We start from the raw sequence: 27842 nt of genomic DNA on the forward strand, positions 1-27842 counted from the left end.
CTCCAAAGGTGCCAAGATGAGGATCAGTATAATAGTGAAATTGTGACCTAAAGCCAAAATTGTATAGAAATGTGACATCTGCATATGATGATAAAAACAAGTAAACACTGCAAAGCAGGGCAGAACAGCAGGCGGAGGTTCCCTCAAAAATTGGTGTGTAGGAAGAATGCACTTTTAGAGATCAATAAACATTAATTTAATGTTTAGTAACTTGGCTGTCTTTCCACACTACACATTGTCTTGCCAGCTATATATAAATAAAAAAATATAACATGTGAACACAGTAATGATTAAAGAGGTAATGACCAATTTTAGTATGAACTTGCTGTGTTCCTTTACAGGAAGTTACAGTGTCTTTTCTCACGTTGAAGACATAAGGATATTACGTTAGGGGCAATCTTATCCAAAACAGACATAAAAATCTATTTAGATGGTCAGTCTTCGCTATTGGGTCTCTATTTGTAACTAGATATATTAGCTATTGAATACGTATATCTTGCATAGATAAATTATTTTAAAATAGAGTCCATGTGAAACTGTACCCGAACTAACAGTGTAAGTTGAAGGCTAGTTGTAACAGGCTACGTGAATATGGTTTTATGGTTAATTTTTGAAGCAAAGCTGTACACTTTCTAGCAGAGCAGAAAATCACTGCAAATGTTGGTGTCTTCAAATTTCATATACATTCAGAACAAAATATAGTTTCCATATTTTTAATAGAAATGTATAGAAAAATAAGGAACTGACTGAACTATATATGCCATTACTATCTTATTTCTGTCTGTTTATGTATCTATCTATGTTTTCTAGTTAGTTTTACAATACTTTAATATCATGTGGTAACTTAATTAAGGGAACAAGAAAGAAGCCTTAGCTTTAAATCTCTTTACTGTTGACAAAGTCAGCTTCAAGCTCCAAGTGCTTTTTTTTCCTCCTGCTTATCTGTCTGTGTATTTCTATGAAGAGTCTCACTGAAATTTCTAGGATTCTTATGAATGTTAATGCATTTATTTTCCAAACATGCCAATGGCTCTGGGGAAATCCAGCTGATAACAGGCACTGGGACCCTCAGGCTGGCAGTACTCGTTGCTGTGGTTAGAAGATGCTCAGCAGCCTGATCAAGAATGCACAGATCCTTCTCCCGAAATGGCAAGCTTGCTCTTCCAGCTTTTGTACCTTTGCTTCTGTTAAAGGCTTATCATACTTACAAGTTCCAGCCCAATATTTGCATTAACCAATTGCTATATAGAGTACAGTAGGAGCCATTTTATGCCCATGGGACTAAGGTCCAGAGATAACTGATTCACATAATGTGAAGGAAGGCCAGATGGCAGGCATGCTTTCCCGCTCCAGAGCTCTAATGACATCCCCACTTCACCTGGCATTATAGTAGTATTCATTACAAAGCTTTTCCTAATGAGCTTTAAATACATTGTTTTAACTTTTTTTCTTTCTTTTTCTTTTCGAGAGCAGCAGCAGCAGCAGCAGCAGCAGCTGTGATGCTGAAACAAACTCTGGCTCATTAACAGCAGGGCAAGCTCCAGGCAGGTATCTTTTCATGGGTGAAAAGTTTCCCATGTCAGTACTATACTTTTCAAGAGGGAAGTTTTTTTTAAGCAAAGCAGACAGTCAGAAACATTTTGCAGTACCACTCCCTCTTAACACACTTACTTACATGTAATTTCTATCATTTTGCAACTGAAAATGCTGAAAAGTAATGCTTACACCAAGCTAAGAGTGTATTTCTTTTATTTTGCTCATTTCAGGTACATGTTGCAGATATGTGTTGTATATTCTTTCATTCCTAAACACAACACTGTCCTCCCCCAGCTTTGTTTATCTTCTCAGAATTAGTTTGCATTTTTATATGGCACGAAACCTTAAAAAGCTGCTTAGGCCAGGCTAAAGCCTGGGATCAGGCCAAATCATTTTAAGAAGATCTAGGAGTGTCTAAGGACCTAACATATTTTTGCAAGGTAGACTTATGCATTTATAGCTTGGTGCTTGCTTGAAGAGAGATGGCTGTATGTGAAGGAAATAAGAACATAGACGAGGGAGGACCATATTCTGATGGATGAATGGGATTGTAGTCTTCAAGCGCATGGATGAAAGAAGTGTCAGTTAAGTATAGGAAAGTGAAGTTGAGGACAAAATTGCAGCCAGAGGTTTTGAGAGACCACAAGTTTTTCCACTGTTTAAGAAACACCCTGTTCTCTTTCCCACAGAACATTAAAGAATCTCTTCTTTATTAGGATGTCATTTTAACTTTCATGTAAAAATAAAGATTCTCGCTCCACTGAAACAAAGAGTATACAAAACCAAGAATATATGTATGGTGATTTAAAAGTTTAGCAAATCAATATGGCATTTCTTTCATGGCTTTCTGAGATGTTAGAAATAAATGTTAACTTTGGGATAAGGTTACTGCAAAACAGCTCATGAACTAATTTTTGTTCTTAGGAAAAAAAAAGTAAGCAGTTGTAAATATTATTTTTTCAGACTAACTATAAAAGTTACTCTGAAATGATTTACTGAATAAAGCACAGGACAAAGATCATTATTTTAATGATTTTATATAAAACAAAATATTTTTTTTTTTGTTTTCTAGAAGGAGATACAGAAAAGAAGACATTCTTGAAATTATACATAAGGTAACTTCTAAGAAAGATCAAATCTCTATTTAAGTTAGTCTACCAAAAAATATTTAAGTAGTTGAAGGAAATACCATCTATTTGAAATAATTACCTGAAGTTGATAGTGGATAGTGGACATCAGATTTTATTCCAATAACTAGTTTGGCAACAGAAAAATGATCAGTCTTTTTGGATTAAAAGCAGATTTTTTGCTCATATTTTATTTATACCAGCATTGTAATCGAAATGGAATGAATAAAATAACAGTGAATTACGTTATTCAACAGAACTACCACCATATGGACCACATATGAAAATCTAGCAAGATTTGGTACAATGGCACAAGATTTATGTTCTGTTTAGGTGAAGAGAAAGCTGAGGAAAGGAAAGCAAGGAAGTAGGAATCCTCAGCAAATTATCTGAGGTGTTTGGAAATTGCTTAGAGGATCTGGCCTGTACGAAAAGGATATGAGCCAAGCTGAAGATATAACCCAATCTATGTGGCTTCTGCTACAGTGCAAGGCTTGCCTTGGTGTGTTCTGACTTGGAACAGGGCATTCGTAACTGATAGGATACGAATCATCCATCGGTACTAGCAGAGGCAACACAGAGAAAGTCACATAGATGTACACAGAAAAGAACATGCAGTTTATATGTTAATAATATTTGAAGTTTCTAATCAAGACTGATATTCCACAGGATCAACAGCAGTGTCCCTACTTGTGTTCACTGTAATATTACAGATACTCATGAAACCCATGTGACGTAATTAATATTATGTGGCATCCATGCCCCATATGGGTTCAACATGCCTTCCGTTGCCCTTCTGAATGGTATAAAGAAAATAAACTATGATGAAGAAATAGGCCATCAGTAAATACTACATAAGACTACCACACCAAGTTAAAATAAATACAGCTGATAGCATGGCTGAAAGAGAAATCCATATAGCTCAAGAATATTCATTTGTGAAAAAACTTCTAGAGGTAGTGTGGCTGTTCTATCATATGATGGTGTAAACAGGTATGATGCAAAATCTAATTAATGAAGCAAACTTGAAACAAAATAAAAAAAATCAAAGAAAAAATGAGTTCTTAAAGCAAGAGCAATATAACAGACAAAGGAGAAGAATGAATTCTGGTATCTGCAGAAGGCATGGCTATTAATGTCTTCTTTTGCTACATTATAGTCTCCCTGGGAATCACTTAGACACTCTAAATGACAGACATTATAGAAAACTCATGAAGAGTTTAAATTAAATATGGGCCTGTAAGATGAGATATGAGAGATAACCTATAAGCAAAGGTTAATCAGCATCAAAACTACAATAATCATCAACTGAGAAAACAATTAATATTTAAAAAGTGGATTTATAGATTACAGAAAGGCTTTCCACTCGCATTTGGTTGCAGAAAGAATTCTTAGGGCAACACATTGTACATGGGATATAAGTCTATTCATAAAATTCCACAAATGTAGCTTAACAAAATGAAACCAATAAACTGCAGCTAACATTAAAAATATGCCCTTGCTGTACCATTTTAGAGACTCAAGGCAAAGTTGCTACCTTTCAGATCATAAACTCTAAATATGTATTGTCCTTAGGAAAGTTCAAGATTTTGCACTGTACAAAAATTAAAGCAAATCAACCAAACTCTCCTTCCCAACCTAGTTCAAAACTTACCTACGACCCAAACCTTGCCACTTGCACTATTTAGGTGAGCTTCAAGCACAGTAACATAACATAATTTGAACCTCAAAATGATGATTCAAACATATATTTAGATTTACTGTTTGCAAGAAACAACATTTTTCCAGTTTTATAAGACATCGACAATTCTTAAGTTTTGTAACATCAACATCTATTAAAACTCAATGAGCTTTTAAATACTGTAAAAATCAGAAACCAAAAAAATCTTTGTCCAATTTGTTTTTAAAAAACCTGCAACTGGAAAAATACCTAAGACTAGGCCACATAAAGGATCCAATATAAACCCAAAGCAGGAAATTCCAAATTTGACGTTGAAAATCAATCCCCAAATGAAGATGTATAATGTGTGCAACAATTTCTGGGAAGAAAAGCAAGAACAGATACTATTCTGAATCTAATTCTGAACTTTGTTGTATGTATGTGTTAAAATTACATCCTTACACTTTAAAGCTAAGCTGTCGCATGAACAAAATTTTCTGGAAGATGTTTTCCCTTTGCATCGTGAACAAGGTTATTATGTGCATTAATGCTTAGTTACAGGTAGTCTGTCCTAGCTTACAGCAATTTATGAAGTCATCAGGACTGGGGACTATCATGATAAACCCATACGTATTCCTGTACAGTTATGCAATTTCACGTGCATGACTATTGGTTATGACTTTCATGACCCAGCAATAGGAACATCACTGTCTTCTGGCAGTAGCTCTGCACCATCGGCAACACAACCACTGAAAAATGGAAACTCTCCCACCAAGATGCTCTGACAGTAATAAAAGGAAAATGCTTCCGTCTATCAGGCTGTATCTATTGTAAGTTCAATACTTCCAATAATAACTTGAAATAAGACTCATGGATTAATGAAAAGTTGTTGTTGTCAGATGATACTTGTTTTCAGTGACTACCTGAGAGATGATTTCAAATTAGAAATTATAATCCTCAGATGTTAGTTCATGACCAGTCTCCTAAATGATCCAGTTTGTCGCAGATTATGGTATATCACTTTCATCCTTTGCTTAAGCTATCTTTTTTAATACTGAAAGTTAAAAGTAATCACAAATCCCATTTATACAACATCTTTTGAAATCTGTATTTAAATATTTTTTAAAAGCAAATTATAATGACCAAATGCCTTTCTAAACAAAAGAGAGCAGTTAAACACTGAGATGCCAAAACTGTGAGGAACTCTGCCAGTTCCTGTTTTTATTTCCTGTTTTTTTGTTCTTACTTTTCATAATATTTATTGGTACTCTGGGCTAGGGAAAATTCAAAGTAAAAACTGAAATACTACCCAGTTTCTCCTTTCCAAGTAGAAATATATTCAAAGCTTTCTTAGGCAGATCTTAAGGTAAACAGAGTGATCTCTAAAGAAAGATGAAAACTAAATGATGAAAGAGAATTTGTACATGTTCAAATTTCCCAAAATAACATGTTTTGGATGAAATACATTTATCATCATCATTAACCAATGTATTAAAAAAAAAAAAAAAGAAAATCGAGAAGGCTTTAATCAAGAGACAGGAAAAAGAAAATGCATAAACCTTAATTCAGAAAACATGAAAAAACTCTTCTTACAAATGCAATGTTTAGCTATTCAATATAAAAAAAGCCTTTTAGATCAATGGTACCCAGCCTCACAGTTTTTTGGCCACTATCTGCTTGTCTTCCATGATGATCTGGTTTTAACAGCTCTTTTTCTGCCTCCAGAAACAGTGCGGAAAGCTTCACAGAAAACAAACTAAGAGCTGGGGACCATGAAACAAAAAAACCTATGTTTAAACAGAGTAAGAACTTTAGTGATCACTTCTCTGTCTCTGAATTGCACACTTGATGGCTAAGGAAAGCTACAGGTCTACATTTCAATTTCAGTTAAGCATCTGGCCTCAGGTTCTTCCTCCTTAGCAACTAAAATCCAATGGATTATGATTATTTGTTTGTTTATTCCATTACAGCAGAATTGGATCCTATGTAGTCATGCTTAGTTGGGGAAAAAACCCCAACTTAACACTAAATATATTCATGTTATTGAAAACTGGGATACAGTCACATGTGATTTAATGCCATTAACAAAGAATAATAAGCAATGTACCTAATAACGAAACATCTCAAAAGTCAATTGAAGTATTTTACACTGATATACAATTTACATATGGAAATTTGTATTATGATTCCTGTCAAAAGAATGAATTACAGAAATCAAGTTTGAAGATGTACAAAACTATATATCAATGTGCCAACAAATCAAATAAAAATTTCACTTTGAATGCAAAGTTCATTGTCCAAAGCAGACGAACAGAACTCAGACAATACCCAGAGTCCAACCTCTCTACAGCTCTAATGGAAACAAAACTAACAGCCATTACATTCATTATAACAGGGTTAGTAACTAGGTATACAGATTAAAGAAGCAATGTTCAATTGAACAGTGACTCTCTGTGTTTGTGTGTTTGTTTTATGGCAAGGATTTCACATTGATCAAAAGTTCTAATGATATATTTAAATTAAAACAGAAAAGAAAATGTGTGGTTAAATGTCAAGTAGAATATGAATTGAGAAAAAAATAGGTGACTACAGTGTTCACAACAACATGATTTAAGATAAATAAAAGCCTATTAAAAAGTTATAAAGCTGTGATTGCTAAAATACACTTTGCTGCGTGCAGGATTTACTGCAATGAAGTCAGCTTGTATCAATGATTTGATTTTGGAAGTCTTTCCTAGTATTACAGGTATTGCAATGACAAGTAATTTAAGACAAGAACCCAGGTCTGGTTTACATTCAGAGCAAGATTTGTAAACAGGATTAAAAATATTTGTCCTTCAAAGATTTCTTTTCCTGTGAAAAAGGCATGAAAATAATGAATCTGTAGATAAAGCACCATACCTACAGCTAGGGTGGGCCGCCATTTCCATTCCTAAACTGAGTGACTGCTAAACTTCTAATCCAGTCAGTCAGGATCTTCCACAGCAGATGACTGCATCATGATCAATTTCTTTACCTTTTGAAAAAATTTTATTTCTAGAGAGTTTCAGGAAAATGGTTTGGCCACTGCCAGGAATGCAAAGAACAAGAAAAAGTTGTTTTACTTGCTGATAAGAATAATAAACAACAACAACGAAAATGATAACAACAACCACCTAAAAATCATATTAATAAGAAACTCTTACTTTTTATAATATAGGTCCTTGAAATTTATGTAATGGCGCAGGCCGTCTCCTGGTGTTAAAGTGCTCTGTTTTTACATTTCAGCAGCAATCTAAAATATACACTTCTGAAATTTGCATTATGGATTTAGGCAGTAAAATTCTCCAAAGATTCCATCTTTCCTATGCATTTTCTATTCCCACGTAGCACTGCTGTGCCAGCAGGATTACGTAATTCATTATTCTTGCCTAGAAACTCAATGCACCCTGTTCCAAGTCTCCTTAGCACAAGCAGGACCTTGCCTGAAACTCCTTCCCCCAGTGAAGAAGCAGCCACAGCTGAGAGCAATGAGCTTCTCGGTTCTCAGCTACCTCGGTATTGTGGAGAGGAACAAGAGTCTCCCAAGAAATGACAAATCTTGAACAGAACTAGGGTGGAAATTTTTAAGAAACAGACATTGGAAAGTGGGACTAGGAAAATATGAAGGGAGAGGGGAAGAAGCAATGATCTACTACAAAGGAATGATGGTTTATCCTGTTCTCATCCCAGCCATGTTACATACCCAGCAGTGATGGGTGAAAGGCCAAGTACAAGTGCACTCAACTTAAAAAAAATTCAGAACTGACAATGATTGAATTCAGGTGCACATATAAAGAAACTATTTTATGGACATCAATAGTTGACCTGCTGCCAATTCCCGCCTTCTTCAACACTCCTGCAGTGCTTACCACTCGGGTCTATAGATACTGCAGTCCTAAATTGGGAATTTAAAAGGATGCATTAAGGAAGTTCAGATACATTTTAAAGGGCCAGCCCAATAAATACAGGACAGGAAATACCACTTTCATTACAAGATCTATCATAAAAAAATCAAGTCATGCATCCATTATGTGAAGCAAATAGCTGAGACTGAAGTTCCAGAAAAATAATTTTATAATCCTTGTACTTTATAATGATGCAGCTTATGCAGTTTCATTTTTTTCCACTTAATATGTCAGGCTCACTACTCTATTTATGTATGCTTTTTACATGCTTGCATATACTTTGCACACACATCTATTAATATTGGCTTTCTTATGACTGTCCGGATTACCACCCATCAAAGCATCTGAGAGTTTTACATTCATGAACATTCATCAGATTCCTATTAGATACTGGTATTTTGTTATCCTCATCCTACAAGAATCCCCAGTTCCCTGAAAAGAGACTGTGGCATGTATATCCACTAAGTCTGGGTTCCCCTTTCCTTGACATTTTTTCTTTCTTCTAAACTTATTTATAAACAGAAATCCCATTCAGCTGTACTATGCCCTTCTGTTCTGCCCTTCTGCATGTCAAGCCCTCAGTCCCTGAAGGATGATAAAGGGTACAGCAAAAAATGAACGATCACCTGGAAAGAGACGTGCCTTGTGACAGTCTTGTGCCTCTAAATGTGAGAGTTTGTGCCTCTAAATGTAGAGAAGTTCCACAGTTCAGTGAAAAGCTTGTCTCTCCTGAAGTCATTGTCAAAAATGCTATAGACATGAGTGGGATCGCTGCCTCCAGAGCAGCAATGCCCTAACATTGGCATTCCCACTTAGTTTTCTCTATGGCACTAAACTAAAATTTTCAGCCAAATGATTTTCATTTCAGGTTTAGAGCCATAACTGACTTGCAATTTGAATGAAGTTAATATTATCTCAGAAACTTGCTCATCCTTAGAGTTGACAGACTCATATTAAACTGAAATAAATCAGGCAGATAAGCAGCTCTCAAAGAATACATTCCATGTAGCAGGATCAAAAGCTGTAGACAAACTAGTCTCATAAGATTTTGGCTACATGCAGAAAAGAATCAGAAGTAAAAAGTATTTCCCATATCGTTGCAAATAAAATTCAAGGCCATGGAGCCAATTATAGCTTTGATATCTAAATTCTGAAGTATTTTGCATTAAATTTTGAAAAATGGTTTGAAATATCTCTGAAACTACGGTGCAGGGAACATGACAATTAGAGTTGTCTATATAAATTAATGGAAGTATATAACTTTTCTGATATTGCATTTTGAAATAGCACAATAATGTAACTCTCTAATGGTGTTTAAGAAACACTCTTAAGATGTAGTTACAAGTCTCACATCAGAGAATGCCAAAATGAAACAGTGACTGTAAAAAAGACGAATCTGCCTCAACCAAGGGATATGATAATTTACACCCTGCACTGTCATCTTCAGGATTGATACTTAATTTTATCTTTTTTTTTTTCTCTCCTTTCTCCCAAGGGCTATAGCAGTGACTGAATATACTCCAAAAGCAAGGTTTTCTTCCTTTGATAACAAAGAACTGTTTATGCTGAAATAACTATCAGCATAAGAGATAAATTATATCAACAAGGTAAAAACAAGAAAACAAGAGATAAAATATGGATTCAATAAAGCACTGTAGAGTCATCTTTGAAAGTCTGGTATGGGACTATCACAGGCATGGAACCAGTGTTTAAAAGATAGAATTTTCAAATCATCCAAATCCAACACTTGAATTAATAGATTCAGAAGTGGTAACAGAAAGAAAGAAAAGATCTTGATTTGAGATTACTCTTTTGGATTCCAGGAAACACTAATACTTTGGACTTACTTATCATTCCTTAATTTGGAAAAAATTCACAGATACAATATCTGACCCGTACATTCACAGAAGTAGAAAAATGGGTAACAGATATGAAGGCATTTGGAAGATCTTCTAGGAAGCTTGTCTCCCTGTTCTGAAATCTGAGTTTTGCTATAAGAATATGAATAATGAACATGGGAAAATGCTGTAACTTTTTCTCCTAAGAAGCAATTTTTACTGGTTACAGAACATAAAGGAATTTGTTTTCTACCCTCCAGAAAAGCTCATCCCATTAGAGAGACATGTCAAATAAAATTCATGCTCCTCTTTTACACAGATAAATAAGAACACAAGGGTTAAACAAGTGAGAATCCCCAATCCCCTTCCACCTCTCATACAGAGCCATTTTCTGCTGGGAAACAAAAAATTATTCTCTCCTGGAACTGAATCAGAAGGCAGACCCATCAGTCAGTAGCCAACATATGATTCAGCTCAGCTTTTCAGTATGTTAAAAAGTCCAAAAGCCACCAAAAAAAGGTTTATGAATGAGAGGGCTGCCTACTTCGAACTCTTCTGAAATGCCTGCTGAGCACTCCTGTGAATCATGCCTGCTGCAAAAGAAGCACCTCTGAGTTAAGAAAGCAGGGACTTGCGGTGACAGCTGGCAAGCAGACACTCCCTCTATCGAGGGACAGCTTTCATTCAACTAAAAGGTAGGACAAACACAAATTCCTGTAGCTGGACACTGAAAAGGTACTAGATTGATGATTAAAATACATAGCAATTACAACCCTTCCCCAACCATAGTGTTTTTAAAGAAAAAATCCAATATAGTGTTTTCTAAAAAGAAAAATGTGCTGATTTTTGCTTATATTTTATGATTATACTCGCAAGCATTGAATAATTGAGTAATAAACACTATTGCAAGTCGGAAAAAGACATTCCATTCAAGTCTCGGGAAATGATACAAAATGTTAAAATAGCACTAAGTATTCCACTCATGTTAAATTCAGTGCTTGAATTGCAGAATGATTTAGCTGTGCCTTCAAATACTTTTCATATCCCTTCATGCAATGTACACAACCAGAAAACTATTTCTGCTGTAATTCACTCACATTTACAAGGGCATGCATTTGGAATGGGAGTTTTGTCCTACTTGTTAAGCCAGCTGAAAGAAATACTACTTGTCTCCCAGATTAATCATATATTATGTTTTTACTAGCCTGATCATTCAACAAATTACTAACAACAAATATTTCCTGTGTGTTCAAAAGACTTGTTTAAAATATTCCAGAGCAGCCTTGTAACACTTAGAATAGCAGTAGGCAAAACTGCTTGAGGTTAAAAAAAGAGTTGCACGAAAGTGCTGAAAAATTAGACTGAAAACAAATACTTCATGTTCTTTCATCTGTTTTTGATGTCTGCTCTTATTGTTTAAATACATTGGAAATGTATCTATATGAAAAAGTGTCAAAATAGGGTTACAAAAATGACCATCTTTTTTGGGGAAGCAGCCTATCATAGCTATAAAACTGAGGCTGCATTGAAAACTGCCTCTAATTTTTTTTACTTTAACCAAGATTTGAACAGATACCTGGCATACAAGTTTCTTTTTCTTTCTTTTTTTTTTTTTTTTTTGGCTACCTCTCAAGATTTCCTCTAAACTGATTTGGCTATTTTTAGGCCAAAGTGGGGGAAATGCTTCAGGTATTTTTCAGTCTACTCAGTAACGTTTAATCAATAAATTTTACCCCATAATCCTACTTTCAACTTTAGGGTCCTCAGCAACCAGTTGTGGTGTTGGTCTTATTTTACTTAGAAGTTTAAGACCTGAAAACTGGCTTTTGAAGGGACAAAAAGTAACTTCCAATGCAGATTTCAGACAACCCTCACCATGCCAACTGTTACAGCCCCACTCTATGGACACAATTAGACTAAGCTGCAACATTTTCAAAGTACCAATCTCAATAAAGTGAAAAATCATGTTATCAGAGTTACTGTGTTATACGTTAATACAGGAGGGCCCAAATTTGGCACAGGAAGCCATCAACACAACTTCTTCCTTATCTTACAGCTCATATTGTAAAGTGCAAGTATGGGCTTATCTTTGCTCACACACTTTCTTCATATCTGACATCAAATAATGCATGGGGATAACTAGAAAGAACTCATTAGTTGCTCAATATTAACAAGAGGACTTCACACCTAATTGTCTTGCAGACTATTAGATTTTTAGTATTACATTATTTTAAAATATTATCTCTTTTACTGTGTTATCTCTCTAGTGTATTTACTTAAACACATTTGACCCAGTTCTACTAGAGCTTTTGTTATAACAGGTTCCCAGATGTATCTTAGCCTGGTGTGGGAACTTACACACCAGGACACACAAATCAACGTGCCCCAAAATGAGTTTGTAAAAGGAAAGCTTAAAAGCTGTCACAGCTACAGCTCTTAATTAAGCTCCACAGCCTTTCTATGTAGGAGGAGTGGGGAAACAGAGAATCAAGGACGGAATATGAATGCTGTGATTGTTAGTTAACTTTGGAATTGAAGGAAAATCAGAATATTAAAGCTGTTTGGCATTTGTTTTAAGAAAATAGGTCCCCGAAATTTGAAACATAGGGCTTTATGAAGGCAAAAAGTCAGGGCAAAGATACTTCAAAACCATGCATATATCTGGGAGAGGGAAATGGCCCCTGGCAGCTGATCTTGACTCAGGGTCCATTTTGCCATAGAACCTCCATCTCTCCAGTTCTCCTCCCCAAAACTCCTCTCCCCTAAAGCCCCTGGCTTTACTTCTTTTGTCCCAGTTCCTCCCAAATCTAATCATCCCTATCCCAGAGTGCCAATGCTTTGCCTCCCAAAGTTTCCCTCTCCTAAAACTCTGGCCATGTCACCCGCTGCCACTTCCAACCAAACTCGATCTCCTTTTCCCACAATGCTCCCCCAAACCCTCTTGCTTTTCCCCCTCTACTTCCAATTCCTTTCCAATTCTTTTGGTATAGAACAGAATAGAATAGTTCAGCTGGAAGGGACTTAAAATGATCATCTAGTCCAACTGCCTGACCACTTCAGGGCTGACGAAAAGTTAAAGCATGTTATTAAGGGCATTATCCAAATGCCTCTTAAACACTGACAGGCTTGGGGCATCGACCACCTCTCTAGAAAGCCCGTTCCAGTGTTTGACTAGCTTCTTGGTAAAGAAGTGTTTCCTAATGTCAAGTCTGCACCTCCCCTGAGGTTTTACTGTCAAATTCTCTCCCACTGAAGCTTGTGTCATCCAAGTACCCTCCCCAAATTATTATTTTCTTGATCCACTCCTTCCAACTCCACACTGCACCCAAAATCTGGTCATAACAAAACCTCCCTTTCCCCTGTCTAGCCCTGTAGCTCCTGATACTGGAATTACTCAATATTGCTCAATATGCTAAATGTGCTCAATACTTTTTGTGTTTCCACTTCTGTATAACAAAATAAAACCACTGAAGACACTTAGAAAGTGATCAGCACTTCTAAAGTTAGGCACGTCCCTAACCTTAGTTGGGCTGATTCGGGGCTCAAGACTGAATATTAACATCTGTGCTTCAGAAAAGCTAATTAATAGTCTTTCATTCCACACCTTTGCAATTATATTGATAATACAAGCTCTGTAATGGCTCACCACCTCTTTAAGGAGGTCTGTTCAGTTCAGTCATCCTGCATCTTAGCATGTTCTTAGGGACTCCTCAGGTGTGAGGTGGAGGATCCAGGAGGTCTGCTGCAGGTAGTCATCACCTGCAAAGATCTGGGCACTGATTGTGAGACCTACCCCCATGCTTATCCTCACACACCTTACCAACAGGAGCAGTATTAAAATCAAGAGAAAGCTCGAGAGCACCTCAAAGAAAATGTCCTTCCTTTATGCCTAAACTGGTATTGTCTTCCAATAGCATTAAGAATTTAAAAGCACTTACTTTTAAACTCATTATTGCATATAAAGCAGACAAATATATTTTAAAATGTAACATCATCATTCTTATTTGTGCCTAAACAGTCTGTTACAAAGAGCAGAATGCTCTTCCTTCATTTTAAAATGGATGTGCCAGTACCCTCTAAGATACAGCACGCAGCTTTCCTAAAATTAAAGACTGAAGACATTGTGGTTGGTAAAAGATCTTAGCATGGCTTGCCATGCAAATTGATAATTCTGCCTTTTAAAAACAGCTTGGAGAAAGAAAAATACGCATTTTAATATTTGTGGCCTAAATTACTTTGTGGTATAAACCAAAGGAGAATATCCTTAATAATGTAAGATGGAGTGAGAGAGAAATGTACCAGACAATATTGTTTCTCCTATACACAGCTGTTGCTGACTGAGCTTTATTTTCCCATAATAGTCAGTTACTGAATGCAATTTTTAAAGATTCAGCATATCTTCCATTGGTAGCCTAAAGGATCTCCAAAGTGTATGAGTGCACACATCAGTTAAAACATCAGATTTTAATTTATCTTTCTATTCCGCCAGGACTTTACTTATTTGCTGTGTGCTACAACTTCAAGCTATTATCTCAACTTACTTCAAGCTATTATCTGAGGATATAACGAATAATGTTTTCTAATATATTTACGGAATGAATTGACATAATACAATTTACCTTATATGGAGCTGCATTTAGGAATCAGCAAATTAATATCATTCTATCAAATATTGTTTGGCTTTGAACATCTTTTTTACGTGACAACGTTTTTCATTAAAGGACTTGCTACTTGGTGTCAATGTCTTTTTCACAGGTTGCAGAACATTTTGGTGTGTTTTGGTAGTTTGCTCGCTACCTCTCAGGCCAGGGAGCTGAAGAGGGCCATTGCCGGCTGCTCTCTGGCCCTGAGCACAACTGGCACAGTCTGGTCATACACAAGTAAAATATCAAAAACAAAGAATAAAAAAGGCTCCATCCAAACACCTAGTGGGATCATTAGCTAGGCTGGCCAAGTCCCTAACTCTTGAAGCGTGCCCGAGGACTCTCTGGGAGCACGGCAGCTGCTTTGGGCCACAGGGAGGACAAGGAGAGTAAGATTAGCTTAAGATTACCAAATCAATGACATTTCAAAAGGCTACCAATAGATTAGCAGATTGCTTATAGCATAAAGGAATTAGCAAGATCAAACTAACATAGCTGCTTCACTGAGAGCAATGAAACTATCAATATAGCTCATCTAAATACTCTGCTCTGGATTGTCTAACCTGGCAAGCCAATCTTGCACCAGGGACAACCTGAACTTAAACAGAATATAAGAAGTCTGAGTAAGTCTAACAGCAAAAAAATCTTATTCGTGGCTCCTCCAGTGTCAGAATTGCTTTTCAGCTTCTCTTCAAGCTCAGTGACTTTCTGCAAGCGTATGGGAGATTGCAGATCACCAGCCTTTTTCTCATTATGACCATTTTCCAGTGGACTCAGCCTGATCTTTCAGTTATAAATCACTTATCAATGCCCCCATGTGCAGTTTCTCACAAGACAGTGTATTATTTATTACCAATCACATCAGTAGTTCCAAGTGCTGAATTTTGATTTTTAATACTTTCCAAGAAACAGCATTAGAGCTATTTATTTTTGCATTAAGTCATTTTCTGGGTCAAGTTCAAAGCATATGTGTATTTCATAATTCTGCCCCAAGATTATTAAAGGTTTGATAAATTAGTCTTACTTTGTCAAATTTAAATTAGATTAAGGATGGAATTGGTTGTTAATTATTTGGGGGATGAGAAAAGGGTTAGCTGCTTACTAAACCAATTCAGATAACCTAAATGATTCTATGATTCTATGATTGCTTTCCTCACTGACTTATCAGTGATTTTTCTTCAACTTTTAATACCTTGAAAGCGCTCACTCCCTTACCCTCCTCATTGCTTGGAACAGTTTAATTACTCTTCTCAAACATTTCATTTTCATTTGAAAAAGTCCACTGTCATATCAATTCATTACGCAGTTCAGAGAAAGTTTACTTGCCAACCTTTTATAAATACTATTCCTCTTGAACAACGAAATGTCATTTTAAACATTCCTTTCACCAGAGTACTTTTTCTGTGCCTTGACTGTAGGGGTATGAGAAGTGACATTACTGAAAAACTGATCATAGCCTGGAAAATTTTTAGAGAAAGCAAAAATAATTTCACTTGCAAACACTGCAGTAGTACCTTATATTTACAACTTCCAGTATTATCTGCTACCCTGCGCTCTGGGTGGTATGGCTAGCCCACATCAGCCATGATATATGGTCTTCCACCCTCCCCCCAGAGAGGCAAAGCACTGTCACAGGGACTCCTGTCTATGGACAGGATGAACATGGGTACCCCCGCCAACACGCAATGGCCTAGCAACAGTGATGCTGTCAAGTTTCACTTCACATTAAAGAAAGAAAGAAATCAGTCAACAGAGTTCGGTCAAGAATAAATACGAAATCACACTTAAGGTCTTTCATGGAAAAATCAGTCACATAGATTGTCTGGGAGACAACTCAACCCTAACTACAATTCCAAGATATGCTCACCAAATAGTTTTTGTGAAACATAGGAAGAGTCAAATAGCACACAATTCGGATAAAAAACAAATCTATTGAAAATAACTTCTGAACATGAAAAAGAGGAACAAGAATTTGGCTAAATCATACTAAGGCTATCTTTTAGCTCAGTATTTATCTTTCTCTAACACTTAATAGAAACTACCACTGATCATTGATTCAGAAGAAAATAGTATCGAAAAAATCAAACCCAAAGAACTCTACTCAGCAATTCACACAAAGGAAAAAAGTAGAAGAAGGATAAAGTTGGGGGAAACATCTAAACCTTTAACTAAGGACATCTGCCTTTTGCAAAGACAAGCTTTGGCCCTGTACTAAGTGATCCATTAGGACAGAATCTGTTTAAGTCTCAGGATACAATTAGGTCGTAATTTTGGGTGGTAATGTTTCACAAGCGCCACTGCTCACAGCTCCCTACCCAAGCATCAAACAATAGAGGGATCCTTTCAATAATAGAGGTTGTCTTCCCCAACAATATGGCAAATAGGTGAAAGGAAAAAACACTGTACATGTTAGAGTCTTTAACGACAGAACAGGCCGTGGAGAACAAAACTGCATGCCGTGATCACCTCTAAAGCAGACAGAACCAAAATGAGCATAATGTGACTCATCTGTATTTTAAATGATAGCTTGATGTTTATAAGGAAGCACAGTAGGCAGTGGTTGCAGTCAATGTGCTTGAGGCATTACTGTGAGTAGCATTATCTGATTATTTTTAGATTAGATAATTTTAGATAATTATCTTATTATTTTTAGATATACACCAGATGGGTGGCGTAAGGAACATCATAATCCTCCATTAGGCCACTCTGCAGATGGCAGTGTATATGCAAATATAATACACAGCAATTGGCAGGTGCTTTTCCATTGAGCTCTGGATGAATACAGTGATCAATAGCTTACTCTGTTTTCAAAATGAGTTGTATATAAGAATCATACCCTATTTTCTGAAACAGAGGAAAAACACAAAAATTGGGAAAAACAAAATTGGGTCAAGGTTGGCTAAATATAATCTATGTAACTGAAATAAGAATATTAAATCCTTATTAGCACATTAGCACTACTGTTACCCAAGTATCAGGTTCCTTTCCAAAAGCTATGAACGAAAAGACACAATACTTTGCTGAAGTTTTAAGCTGGTTAGCTTCTTTTTTTTTTTTTTTTTGGTAGAAAAAGTAAAAGTGTCCCCTTTTCAAAATCTAAGACATGAAAATTTTTCAGAGGAGATACCACTTATTATCTAAATAATATCTTTAATTTTTTTCCTAACAAAAGCAAAACCATACCAAGAAACTGAATTTTTATCAGGAAATAAAAAGGAGAGAGTATGATAGGTGTACTTAGACACAAAAGCATCATCATGTCCACGTATTCAAAAACTGTGACTGAAATCCCAAGAAACGTGAAATTAAAACCAGACTGAACAGCCTTCTGATCTTTTAATCTTTTAGGATGCCTACCCTGTTCCTCCTCTTCCCCAAGCATCTGTTAGGACTACTGTAAGTCAGCACACTGGGCTGCAGGGACATTTGCTTGAAAAAGTACGTCATCGCATTCTGACAGTTTCTTTGTAGGATCATCTACAGCCAACGTTCAGTTTTAGATACAGACTTAAACATGTTGTCTGTCTTTCAGTGAATACACAGATGTTGACCTTCTCCTGTCGCTGGGGTATGCAAAGCTGACGTGCTGTCCTTTTTGAACAATGGGAACTCTTTTCCAGCTTTCCACTCCACCTCCTTTCGTGCTGTTCTCTCCTTTTCCTCTTGCACTACTCTCCTGCTGCCACATGCTTCCTTCTACTCCTCTCAGCTGTTGCCAAATGATGACAATTTTTTTTCTGTCACTTTTATGCTCCTTTTTTACTCTCTCCTGCTATGATGTTTATTACATGACAAACATTTCCATAAGATGACCTCATTCCATTTCCCTTGGAACAGCACAGTCCATCCTTGTTGAGGACAGGCATGGAAAATGGTAACAATTTTGCAGTAAAGCAGATGTCATGAGTTTAAAGGCAGAAACTAAAAATTAATTAAAATACTGAGAAGTTGAGGGATTCAGGATAATTAATTTAACTTCAGGGAGTCTACTTTTATATTTGAATTATGTAAGACATAGATCTTAAAAACCATGCAGAATATACCAAATAGTAGCAAGAGGTACAACTATATTTGTTATCTACCAAACCAAATGCCCATTAGAATATAATAGATTAGATTATATTCTAACCTTTTGCCTATACCTTTCAGAACTGTTTCAACACGTGACCTAGAGTTCAGAGAGTGATGTAAAATAGTACATATGTTTTCTTTTGCATCCCAGTTTTATATAAATGTCTGTGCAGTTGCTTTTGTACTAATGGAGTTTCTTGGTTTCATTCACACTCTATTCAGATTAATAGATTCTCGCTATGGGTTTAGAATCTACCTAAGAAACACCTCTCCTTAATATTTACGAAGCCTGCAACTTCTGCAGTCTCTAGCGCAGGATAAGCTTGTCCTACTCCCCTGCTGTGGCACGAGCCACACACAAGAGGAGTCCAGCCGCAGCGCTCGGCCGCTGTGCTGCTGCATCCAGTGGAGCCCAGCAGCGTGATTCACCTGCAGCTGCCTGCAACTAGCTCTGACCACGCTGTGGGCATGGGCAGGAGGGTGGCCACATCCTGGACTCCTCCACATCTGCACTGGAGGACTGGCTATCTGATTTGTTCAGATGCTGCTGTGGTGGCTGTATGTAGTCATGGATGTACAGGGGAAAAGAGGAGCTGGACCGACCATGCACTGAACCCTTTCCTCCAACATACATTTCTCTCCAGTCTTGTTTTCCAGTGTGAAGGAGTTTGAAATTACTGGCCATCATAGATCTGAACCCAGACTGGTTTGATTTCCTGCAGAACATCATGTCTTAACTCAAGATGCCCCAAATTACTAAGTAATCCAAAAGGATTTAAAATATCTACAGTGCACTGATATAATCAACCTTTTAAAGTTATAAAAGATAAATTTCAACATAGCTCATTTTCAAGACTTAAGTTTACTTCTAACCATTTAAGGGCAAATGGCTCCATTTCATATATAAGATGCAGGTTTAAAAAATAAACCCCCAAAATCAAACAACTCGACTAAACTGTAGTAACTATTGTGCTCATGGCCAGAGCCGAAGTCCTGAACAAAAAATACAGGCTATGAAACATGCTAAACAATTTATGGACCTGTTTCTCTTCTGCTTACTCCTTCAATCCAATGCTGATGAAACATCTCTGTAATGCTCTTTAATTTTCTAAAATGGGAGAAAACTAAACCAGCAAATAAGGCTGATCAATTTAAAGCAGGTCCCAGAAGAACCTGACAGTCACCACACATGGTGTAAGGGAATGAGGACAGCCCAGGATGAGGAGAAGACAGAGCTAGGTAGAGAAGCTGACCTTTTGGTGGCAGCAACCCACTAGATGGGCTCAGCTGTGAAACTTTGGCATAGCCCATAAAGACTATAAAGAATTAGTCTCATAATATCACATTTACCACAGATTACTAAGCACATATTCAAATATTGTTGTTTTGATGCAAGGTAATTCCTTACATGGCATGTCCCAGAGTTAAAGCACAGAAATAAAGGTATGACAGCATTGTGCTTTGGACTCTATCCACATGCTGGTGGCTTCATCCTTCTGCCTCCAAATTACTTTGAATTAACAGACCACAGTAGCACATATTACTCATAAAATGTGAACCTCCAACTATCTATCCCGGAAATACACATTTGGCTTCTGGTTTTAATAAGTAAAGAAATTTTTTTTTTGTGAAAGAAATTACACTATTACAATGTAAGCTGAGAGCCCCTTTTTGCCATCCTTACATCTAAATCTAACTAGTACTACTCATAAGAATAGGCACTACTGGGAAATCAAAGGGCAAGAATCTGGTACGCCAATAGTCAAGGGGTAAGTTTTCTAAATACAGTCTCTCCAATCCCATGCAGATGACATTTTCTGGGCTAGACTGAACACTTAAACTCTTGTAGTAAAACACATATGAAATTGTAGGCTGAGTTATTAAAGGTAACCATAATGTTTTATCTGTGGGAATTACTCAGAGACACCTTTAGTTTTAAATAGAAATGTAAGAATACTTTTAGCACTCAGGTATATATTCTTTCTGTTCTTTACAAATACTTTTTCCTTTAAGAGAGATTTCTAGTCTGGAGGCAGGAAGATAAACCCTGACATGTTTGTCACCTGTGGTGACCTCTGCATGAACAGGTTTTCTCTGTTCATTTATCTTACTGTAATGAGAAAACATAATGCAAAGGAACATAAGGAATAATTTGTATGTTGAATATGAATACATGAATGCTACCGGAGGGTGCTAAAGCTGCTTTGATAGGATGGCTGGGGTATGCTGTGATAAGCAAAAATTCTTTTCAACCATGAAGTTCTCAGTGCGCTACATACCTTTGTGAAATTTCTCTGTCTTACTGAAATAAGGAATTGGATGTAAGGTTGTTCAAAAAGTCATGCAGAGAAATTTTATTGTTATGATGAGCCAGCTTAAAGCTAAATTTCATATCAGTTATTATATCTCACAACCACATTGCTCTTCCAGTTCTGGAAAAGGGTTAGTCCTTCTGCTTTCATCAAAATATGATGTCTCTTGTCCATTACACATAAACCTTTGACAATTAAAACCAATGGAAGACAGTAGCAGACATCCTGTGTTTATAACAATGACATAAAAGTGCTCAACAAACAATTCCAACAAGGTGCTATTTTCATTTAGTTCTATGTAGCCAAATGGATTACAAGAGATATGGCTTGTTTCCATTTTATCCTTAAGCATATATGAACAGACAAAGCAATAATTACATGTGTAATTATGTGATACCATATAGAAATATTATTACATATAGGAAATGAGAAAAATAAATGAAGATTTTTAAAAAAGGCTATAATAAAATATTTTGCTGACAATAAAAAGTTACAATGGGAACAAAGTTAGGAAAACCAAAAGAAACAGACTAACAAAAGGTGGAAGGTACGTAACAGTGACAAAGATGTGCAAAGGAAGGAGAAATAGAAAGGGCAAACTGCGTTACTCAGTTTTAGACACAGACATATGCCTTGTTCCTTTTTACAAGGTGGAAATCATATATTTTTGTATTTCATCACATCATTTTTAAAAATCTAAGTTGAAACTCAAAACATAATGAAAAAAATACCAATGTATGCATTAAGCATTACAAATTAAAAGCTATTCGCAGACCAGTTGACCTGCCATAATTTGTGGACTTGGGTCCTCAGGCAAACAAAAGAAAAACAACTGCATTCCAGCTTCAGAAAAAACTGTATCACCCCAGGCTAAACTCAAACCACTGTTAATAATCTAAGTATTTTCTCCATCCTCAGTGTTAATATGAATTTTACTCCTTTCATGAACTGCTAAGTAAACAAAACAGGTCTATGTAAGAAGATAAGCTCAAATAGCTATACTTAGAAGATAAAGATTTCCTGTACATCTACAAATAATCAACAGCCATCTGCCCATGGGATCCTACATTCTCAACTAGGAAAAAATATGCTTTCTTTACTACTACAGAAAGCAGTTCCTTATTTTAATGCTTTGAGTTCAAATAAATAAGTAGCACTGTTCCTCCTTGCCCACTTTACAACATTTTAATAGACCTTTCGACTAACTTGGCACTGTCCACCTCTCACGCCACGTCTGCTTAAAGCTCGTGCAGCCAAAATAAACATGTTGTGCTTCATGAGCAAAGGCCAGTTTGGGAAGAGAAATTTACTAGCTGACCATATATAACTAAGTTGGAATGGCTAAATTAGCAATGTGAAAATATTTCTTAGTCTTCTGTCACCTTTTCCAGGTTGAAGGTTACCCTCCTTTCTCTCTCTCACTATAAATACACATACACACACATACATAAATATAAAATTTGATTTGCTTTTAGTAACAGAAAATGAAGATCATATGAAATAACAAAACTGAGCCACAAACTTGCCAGCCTTTCACAATAATATTTAGAAGAAAAACGGTTTCAGGCAAAAATCATATTACAAAGTTTTCCCAACAAAATATTTTTTTGAATGAAAAGTGCCTTTTAAAAAGAAACCCAGATTTTAAAACATTATTGAGATTTCTTGCCATTTGTGGAGGACAGAGGGAATTTAGTTACTGAGGAATATAATGACATTTTCCAACCATGTCATTTTATCTCCATTCACATAAAAACAATCACATCTTGCATATAACTGCTTCCACTGCTCTTTCAAGGCATAACAGCTCATTTCTAACATTCCATTAGTAGCACTATAAATTAATGCGCTACTGCTAAGTAGTTCTACGTTTCCCTTAGGCTATTTCAGAAGCTTTAACTAAACCATGACAGGGTGAAAACTATGCATAGATGAACTGCAAATTCATAGACTGAACTAGGTTTTAAGTTGTAGCAGCACTAAACAATTTAGACACTTCCTTTTTTTTTTTTAAAGTCAATACCTACTTTGGGCAAATCCATACTCCACTGAATTAAGTCAGGCTATTATAAAACACCTAGTTATAACCAATGTTGCAAGTATCAAAGCTGTGGTTGGTCCTGAAACAAGGCATATTTATAGTGCTTTCTCTTCCTCCACATTTTTTGATGTATAACTATACCTATTTATCTAACTGCAACAGCTAGAAAAAGTAAAAAAGCTTTCAGGACTGATTAGCTTCGATACAGATATATGTATTTTTTTTTAATTCTCATAAAATTCTCTTTTGAGTCCCAAAATTTGTCTTTTATAATAGTGCTGCTGATGTAATAGTAGATACTACTTCTCCCAACCCATGTTTGGAGGCTCCTCCTGCCATAAATAAGCCCCCAAATATTGCTTCTATCAGTAGAGCATCAAACGTATTTTTAAAAGATAAATTAAACTGTCTTCTGTGACTCTTGACCTTCTTTATGGAGGGGAAAAAAAGCACCGTCATACTAACCAAAAAGATAATTGTTCTCCGAATCATGTGAGTAGTTTGTGCGATTATACGGGGGCTGTTCGTGTGCTGTAAGCAGAACTTGTTCAGCTGAATCAGTAACTAAAAGCATGAGTCAACTTTTGAGCTAAAGAAGATGGCTCTTATACTATTATCTGGACCAGCCTTTTTAGGAGACAAAGACTAATGCTACCTAATGTCACTTACACAAATATTTAGCTGTTCACATTGTCTAGGGTGTAAAGCAGGGCTTTTGATATATCTACCTTTCCAGAATACTAACACAAACTACATCTATTTAAAATGAGGAAAGACAACAGCTCTAGAGTTCTTCTTGGGGATGATTCTGAGGTGTTTTTTGGTTTTTGTTTGTTTGTTTTTCGGTTGGTTTTGGTTTTTTGTTTGGTTTTTTGTTGTTGTTGTTTTTTTAAATCTATGTGAGTCATGGAGGCTATGGTAAAATCTCTCTTGATACAAAGGAAGCATTTATTTTCTATATAGAAGGGGACCTTTAATTCAAAAGGACTCATGTCCTCTTTTCAGTCTTTACTCTTTGTAAAAACTGCAGGAGCTCCAATTTCTCAGAAAAAAGTATTTCATATATAAGTTTAACTACAACAGATGTTCTCTGCTAAAAGGAAAAATATCTGCTTTTCCAATGGGTGTGGGAGTATTTATCTTTCACTTTCTTTAAAATCGCTCAGTCACCAAGTTCTAGGAACACTGTGTAACAGACACCAAAGCTGTTCTCTCTGGATTCACTGCTTCATAGCATACTCCATAAACCGTTATGCATCTTTGTTACAAACCTTACCATTTGCCACATACCAACCACCATATTTTGCCGTTCAGAATGAAGTTCTTCTGTTCAAAATCATAAGCACACACAATAGGATTTCCAGCCTCCCTACTCATCCAGCTCCAAAGCTGCTTTCCCCTAAGCTCACAACAGAGAACTGCTGTGTGGAGGAGGCTCCTGCCAATTCCCAGTTTTCTATGCTCTGGCATTTTGATAGAAATAGTTTGGTGTAAAAGAAAAAGTTCTCTTCCCTTTCCAGCAGCATTCTTCTTCCACTCTTCTCATATTCTGTAACGGTACAACTATTTCTTTTTGTTGTAATTTGATTATTTTTAGGTGACCAGAACTGGCAGTTCTACACAATCTGTTGGACACAGCAGAGATATCTACACAGGCAGGTGCAACCAGACACTGCTTACACCCTGGGCTGGCTGCATACAAAGCAGTGCCGGCCTGGAAGCAGCTGCATTAGTATGGATGTCCCCTCACTAATACATGTATCAGTGCTCTAGGACGATCACGTAACTTCCAGTCAAGGCCTGCTTCACATCCAGCCAGCTTCTGCAGAAGGGCAAGAGCCTGGTGCCAGCTGTATAGACATGCCCAATGTGCTCAGAGGCCCAAATATCAAAAAGCAGAATTTGCTTTGTGTAGCTGGCCAGAGGCATGAAATATGCTGAGGAGCATCCTCTTGTAAAGCTGCAGCTGCTAGAGAAGAGGCAAGCTCCCAATAACTGAAGTACAACAAATCTAACGGGGTCAGCTAGACATTAGCAATGGAAAATGTGATGTAGCACTTGCAAAGAGTTAATAATGACAGTCAGAGGAAAAGTACAACCTGCTACCACGGTCTCAAATAGAAATCAGCATCCCAAATTTATTTGTGTGCATTTGGCAAGTCACAGAAAGGGTTTTATATCCACTCTTGCGGCCAAAAAAAAAAAAAAAAAAAAAAAAGCTGTTTTGGTGTCTCTCAGCAGAACTTGCCAGATGCAAGTTCAGTCATGCATCTGTCAATGGAAACACTGTGAAATGCTTCATGTAGGTCATGTAGGCTTTGGGCCTGCCAGACTTGACAGCATTCCTTTGTTGACTTGTATTTGCTGCCACAGCCTTAGTTCTACCTTAGCCTTTCCTGTTTAAACTCATTTTCCATCTTGAAAGATACACTTCAGACTAATTTAGCAGACTATCCTAATAGAAAACCTTAGACAAGGGCAGTACTTTTGTCAATATGGACAAAGTCAGGATCCAACAGACTCCACTTACAGACGCAGGGGGCCAGACTAGACATTTGCTCTGGTGAACAGTACAGTCTGTCATTCTGCTCCCCATCATTTGCAAAGGGGATGAGTTTTCGTGTACAGAGCCTGAAATAATTTTGAAACTACTTGCAATTTTGCTTTTGGGAACAACCCTGTTCTGAAGCATAACAAATGAGTTAGCCAAGCTGTATACATAAAAGCATTAATTAATAATTCTCAAAAGATGATTACATTATTTAAAACTGTTTTGGAAAAGAGAAAAGAAAAAAGAAGATACTTGAAAAAGCAAAGATTTGGAAGCACCTAAGGGTGAAGTCTCAAGAACAGTTCAAGGAATGTCTCTCCTTTGATAAGGAAAAAATGCTCCTCTTTCTTTTGAATTTGCAGATAAACATATTAAATAGAATTTTTACAAAGTTTTGCTATAGCATACCTAGCACTGATAGATATCTCTTGATGTCAATTAGTATAAAAGTCAATTTTTTAATTCAGGAACTAGTTGAATTCACAGTTTAGAAATAAATGGTTTTATATATTCTATGCAATTTCATAATGTTGTCTGGATTAATTTTTTACATCACTTTTCCAAAATGAATGAATATTTTATAGTAAAAATTGATTTTATTGTTTTTATATATGGCCTGAAAATGGTGTTGGAAACAAATACTGAAAATTAGGTGATGTGAGATAACTTTTCAACTCTGTATACACAAAGGATGTCTGTTATATAAAAGCATATTTGTAAGTTTATTTGTGCTGTACATGTGCTGTACCCAAAAGACAGAATATATATCATATTCAAACAAGCAGCAAAAAGACAGGATAAAAATCTGATCAAAACAAAAAGAAAGATATGAAAATGGAACCATCAAACTAATTTTTAAAGCAGTATTTGAGAGAAAAAGTGTTCTCAAAATACTAAACTACGAAAAATCCTTCCTTTGGAGATACAGGACAGATTCTGTGTCTGAAGTAGCCATCTATGATAATTCCTGATGCTTAGATTCTCCCAAATCAAAACGAGGCCATATAGTTTTACAAAGTTCAGGTTCTTTCCTGCCAAACATTCGAAAGATGTGATAACAAATCATCTAAAGGGAGCTCCCTTAAGTGGTGTGAAGTAGGAGTTCTCCTCCTGAGAATCAGGAGCAGTGTGTGAAGCAACCAGAGTAACCCACAGCTAAATAAAGGCTAGGATGTTGTGTCCTTAAAGATATGCTTTGGACAGAAACAGAAGCTACTGGGCAAGCTTCTTTGGCTTGTGTTATGACAGTCAGAATGAGTTATTGTAACAACCCAGTCTGGCGTTAGCCACTGAAAATATTTAAAATTATGTTTTGCTCAAGGGATAATAAGCTGGAGACACATGTCAAGACTCCAGAGAATTATTGGGAAACCTGGTAGTGATTTCTCAAGACAGCAAGAAGGCTCTTCAGTCTCACTGAGTTTAAATAAAATTGAAGAAAACAAGTGACTGAGCAGCTGCAAGAAGAAACCTGAAACAAGTGGCATATCATAAAAATATCTGTATTTGTTTCCTGCTGGAAGAAGCTCCTGTCAAGTTTACGGACATAAACAAAAGAAAAGTGCCCTGAATTCCAAAGCTGACCTGATCGAGCAGACAGCATTCTTGGGCTGTCATCACAGCAGAAAGATTTCATCACAAGACTGAGACACTCTGCAGCTTCTCAGAGCTAAGAGCCAAGAAGCAGGTTGTTCTTTTTTGTGTGTGTACAAGCAAAATAAATGAGAAATTTAAAACTTATTTTTTATCCAGTACATCCAGACTAGTACTCAAACTCAGATGATCTTCAGTTCTGCTGAATGGGAAGGATGTTATGTAAGACAAGACAGACTGATCTCAGACAGCATGACAGAAACTATAATAATAAAATTAGAAAATCCAAAGCTTTCACCTAGCATAGATTCCTTCTGAAGTTTCAGGATTGCTGGCTTTTGTCTCAGGTTGCATTTTCATAGGAAGACATTTTAAAGTGAGTCAATGGACAGACCAGCATCTTCGGTGGTCTAATGTTAAATATTGAGTTTTGGATATAGTGTTTTTGAACAGATGTAAAATATGACGTAAACTATGAGCTAGTTAAATTAGTCTATTTGAAAGCAGTGATTCTATGTCAATATGGTCAGACAATTTGCAGCAA

General features: G+C 36.4%; 2 protein-coding genes across 2 annotated transcripts in view; one reads left to right on the forward strand and one right to left on the reverse strand.

Moving 5' to 3' along the window:
• Positions 1–27842, reverse strand: part of NT5DC1 (5'-nucleotidase domain containing 1) — a 151682-nt gene that overhangs the window by 83114 nt on the left and 40726 nt on the right. The gene's annotated exons all lie outside the window — the stretch shown is intronic.
• The window catches only part of COL10A1 (collagen type X alpha 1 chain), a 40700-nt gene continuing 23418 nt past the window's right edge, over positions 10561–27842 (forward strand). Inside the window, exon 1 of the mRNA XM_075046766.1 lies at positions 10561–10782. The gene's annotated coding sequence lies outside the window, so the exon portion shown is untranslated. The remainder of the gene's footprint in view (positions 10783–27842) is intronic.

The sequence above is a fragment of the Buteo buteo genome, chromosome 15, assembly GCF_964188355.1.
Source record: "Buteo buteo chromosome 15, bButBut1.hap1.1, whole genome shotgun sequence".
NCBI lineage: Eukaryota > Metazoa > Chordata > Aves > Accipitriformes > Accipitridae > Buteo > Buteo buteo.